General features: G+C 46.5%; 1 pseudogene; it reads left to right on the forward strand.

Annotated features, from left to right (window-relative positions):
- Positions 1-1,970: 1,970 nt before the first annotated feature.
- LOC102981957 (V-type proton ATPase subunit C 2-like) lies at positions 1,971-3,565 on the forward strand (annotated as a pseudogene).
- Positions 3,566-4,699: the final 1,134 nt, after the last annotated feature.

Raw genomic sequence — 4,699 nt, forward strand, 5'->3', positions numbered from 1 at the left:
GACTTGTTAGTGTTTCCTCATACTTCTCGTAAAATGGAAAATTAATAACATTAATCAGAGTCTAACCCTTTCTCTTTCATTCCTCAGATTATCTTTTTCCTTTCTTGGACTGCTTTCCCCATGTTTGGACCCTAGAATAAGCTTGGGAAAATTTAAAAAGTTCAGTTGGACGGCATTTCTAAAAATGAAGCTTTTAAAACTCTTCTTTGATCAAACTACAGCAATTTCCACAACTTCTCCCTCCTATTTAAACCCCAGTTCGAGGTAGGGTTGGGGAATCTCCTCTTGGGAGTGCCCTTTTACGTGTTATATTGAGATTTGATCATAGGATGAGGAATTTAAAGGGGTTAATTTTCAGCTTAAGTAACAAAGCAAAGAGTAACCTTCATTTTAACACAACATGCTATGAATATATAATTTTGTAGAGGTAGCCATAACCCACTCAAACATCAAACATCAACCCATAGACAAACAGACTTGGCTCCACTATTTAAAATCATTAAAATTATCGTTAATCATTTCGTTATTCTGCCTCTCAGTTGCTACACTGAATTGTTCCAATGGGAACCCTTTTTCAGTGCGATATTCCTAACTACTTTCCTAAAATTTTACCCCCGCCCACCAATCAACACTCTTTCTTCCTCTTCCCCGCTGTACTATTATCAGCAGCCTCAGAGGTACTGTATATTTCACAAATATGCCTGTTTATTTTCTATCTTCCCCACTGGAATGAGAGTCCCATGAGAGAGGGGATTTCCATCTGCCTTTTTTTCATGCTTTATACCCAAGCCCCAGGCAGTCCTAGACACACAGCAGCTGCTCGATGAAGAGTTATTGTCTTCTTAATTAATGTAGCTCTCAACTTCAGGCCAGACAATCCTGCAACACCGAGAGGGGAGGTGGGTTTTGACGGAGCCTTATTCCTCCTAAGAAATCCATCCTCCCTCCTCGAAAAGGCTCCCTGCTCAACCATCGTACATCCTTTAATACATCCAGCCACCTGCCACATGACCATTTTATCACCCCCTCTTCATGGTGTCTGCATTTGGAGGCGGCTCGTCTTAAATTTCACCCACATTCCCATCAGCAGCAGGATTTCTCTGCATTAGGTACTCCAAGATCATGGCCAATGCAAATGGTAACTTGTGAAATGTGTGCCTGGAGTGACATTTCTTCAATTTCTGGACAGCCAGTGGGCGATTCGAATACCCTAGAGTAATAAACTGTGTGCCCACTAAAGACTCAAGTGAGGGCCTCCACAAATATGATGAGAGTGACAGCCCAGCCATGGCTGATACATGTAAGTTGTGCCTGATGGCCAGGTGGGGACTGGGGAGGTCTGTGCACCAATCAGCCGATGCTGTCACAAGCCTGGGCGGCAGGGGTGGAGGAGAGGACGCCGGACTCCTCTTCCTAATGGGGCATCCCATGGCAACAACCTGTTGCTTTCTGGATCTGCCTTGGTTTTCCCTTTTCCCAGTCAGGCAGCCAATTACTGAGCAAATAACAGCAGGGATGCAGGGTCTGGTTAATTCTGTCCAGTTCAGGACTCCTCCAGTGGGGAAACTCTGCCTCTGGACCTCCCCACTGTGTTGGCTGAAACTTTATCAGATCCATTTCCCAAGTCCTCTCTGCTCAATTCTGCTTCTTCTTCTTGAATCTTCCATGTGGGCATTGCCTCCCAAACTGTGTGTGCTCCTAATTCTCCCAGCCTCTGCTTCCCAGAGACTAAAACTAACAAAATGGTCTTTCCCATGGATACATCGGAGATTCCAAACTATTCAGGAAGTTTTGAAAAACTGAAATATTTGACGACACATCAAAATTGAAGACAAGAAGCCGCAGCCTACTGGCAGCCCTCGGTGTGCTTGGCTGTGCACTCTGGCCCCGTGCCCACCGCTGCCTGCAGCCCCCAAAGTGTAGCCAGTGCCCTGCTAGCTCTGGGAACTGCATAAAATAAGACAGGAAGCATGTGGGAGTTTTGCTTAATTTCTGCCCTTGGCAGTAAGGAAAATTTACAAGAAGATAGTAATCACGAAGTCCAACCTGTCTGATGATACCAAATTCACTATTCTTGACTTCAAAGTGGGGGCCTTGGATTCCTGTGTTGGCCTCTCTGATGAGCTGGGGAAACTCAGTACCTTTGCTGAAAGCCTCATAAAGAGAATGGCCCAGAGACTTCCCTGGCAGTTCAGTGGTTAAGACTCCACGCTTCCACCGCAGGGCGCACGGATTCGATGCCTGGTTGGGGAACCACGATCCCACATGCCATGCACAGCGCAGCCAAAAGATTAAAAAATAAATAAATTTCTTTTAAAAAAGAGGACTTCCCTGGTGGCGCAGTGGTTAAGAATCCGCCTGCCAATGCAGAGGACACAGGTTCGAGCCCTGCTCTGGGAAGATCCCACATGCTGTGGAGCAATTAAGCCCGTGCGCCACAACTACTGAGCCTGCACGCCTAGAGCTCGTGCTCCGCAACCAGAGAAGCCACTGCAGTGAGAAGCCTGCGCACCGCAAAGAAGAGTAGCTCCCACTCGCCACAATTAGAGAAAGCCCGCGCACAGCAATGAAGACCCAACGCAGCCAAATAAATGAATATATTTATTTTAAAAAAATGATAATGGCCCAGAGTATGGTAGGAGTTGGGGATAATGCAAAAGGGAAGGTACAGGAGACCTTTCCCACCTTCGGAGTTGACCCAACATCCTTTGTGCTCACTTTGAATTGGACAAGCCAAGTATCCTGCAAGACAGCCGCTGGGGAGCGGGGAGCATGATGGACACAGAAACAGAGCAGCTAGCATGGATCGAGAGTGACCTGGCATCCCCAAGTGCTGCCTACAGCTCTCTGAGGACACACCTGGAGAGCCTGGATTAGAAATCCACGTCTTCACTTGGACGCTGCTCAGTATTGCGAGCAAAGAAGACTGTGTGTTGGATTCTGAATATCTCATCATGCTCTGGTCCCTGTTCCTAAACCAAGTGACACACAGTGGCAAAAAGCCTACGAGTCCCTCTTGGATATGTTGGTCCCTCCATCAACCGAATTGATGGTCCAGGATGAGGGCTGCCGCTACACGGTGACCGTGCTGTGAAAAGTGATTGATGATTCCAAAACCAAAGTCAAAGAAAACAACTTGTCTGTGAATTTTCCTATGATGAAAAAGACATTTAGAAAGAAAGGGAAGAGGTGACCAGACTGCTGTGTGGTAAGAAGCAGCAGTATCAAACTTTCTGTGTTGCCCTTAAAAAGAGGATCACGCACCTTCCAGGGCCACAGATGGAAGGTCCCCAACTGCACAGACTCCAGATCAACTTCTGGGAAGCTTTGACTGCCTGGAGGCGCATAAAAACTTGAGAGTGTCTGTGGGTCCGTGCCCAGGTATGGACAGCCGGTGATATTTCAGGCAGTCCTTCTACAGCCTCGTAGAAGGCATCCACCAAACTTTGAAGGTTCCAAACTCCATCTTCCATCATGTGGATGATGCAGCAGCGGCAAGTGTATTGGATGCATCTGTAGAGGACCTGAATTGTCACTCAAACACCAAGCCTACTTTCCTTTTGTCTTTTTTTTTTTTTTTTTTTGCTGCATTGGGTTTCTTTGTTGCGCGCAGGCTTTCTCCAGTTGCGGCGAGCGGGAGCTACTGTTTGTTGCGGCGCGCGGACTTCTCATTGTGGTGGCTTCTCTTGCTGCAGCGCACAGGCTCTATGCGTGCAAGCTTCAGTAGTTGTGGCACACGGGCTCAGTAGTTGTGGCACGCGGGAGTCAGTAGTAGTGGCACGCGGGAGTCAGTAGTTGTGGCACGTGGGCTTAGTTGCTCCGCAGCATGTAGGATCTTCCCGGACCAGGGCTCGAACCCATGTCCCCTACATTGGCAGGCGGCTTCTTAACCACTGCACCACCAGGGAAGTCCCTTTGCTTGTGTCTTAGTTTTTCATTGACCTTGGTCTTCTTGACTAGAAAGGTCAGCTGGCACCACTAAGCTTTCATATCCACGCAGACAACTACAGGTTCTTCTGTCCCTTGTCGAGAAAATACTTTAATATCCTACAGAATTTAGATGTTCAAAGAAATTGTTCACAAAAGTCAGTTACAGTTGTGGTTCTCTTTTAAAGTTATAATAAAGAAATGCTCTCAGCCCTCTGGGGGAAAAATAATTGGAAGACCACATCACGTAAAAATACACACGTCCCCATTTTCTTCTGTAAAGACAGAAGCTGTTATAACGCTGGATTCACGCTTTTGCCTGCCAACAAGTAGTGGGTTGTGAGGAGGCAAAGTCCCCTTTGCAAGGGGTACCTCCCCCCAGTTTGCTGAAGTCCCCACTTCTTAGTGATTTTTTACTAACACTGAGGGTGAGTGGGTGTTAAACATTCACTATTACATTCACGCTGTGTCATTTTGTGCGGCAAGGTTAAGAAGACAAACTTTTTTGGGAAGCCACGCCTTCACCCAAAGCGAGTCAACCAGGGATAGATCAAGAGGGCCAGTTATTTCTAGAGAGTTGGGAGAGTCCGTATTTGTTTGGAGAAGTAGTTAAAATGCAAATAATACACCTGAAAGGAACACAGCATGTAAATCAATTATACTTAAATTAAAAAAAAATTTTTTTTAAGAAAATAAAAGCAAATCTGTTCAGTACCAAGTTTAAAAAAAATGCAGGGCTTCCCTGGTGGCGCAGTGGTGGAGAGTCCGCCTG

The sequence above is a fragment of the Physeter macrocephalus genome, chromosome 19 (assembly GCF_002837175.3).
Source record: "Physeter macrocephalus isolate SW-GA chromosome 19, ASM283717v5, whole genome shotgun sequence".
Classification (NCBI taxonomy): domain Eukaryota; kingdom Metazoa; phylum Chordata; class Mammalia; order Artiodactyla; family Physeteridae; genus Physeter; species Physeter macrocephalus.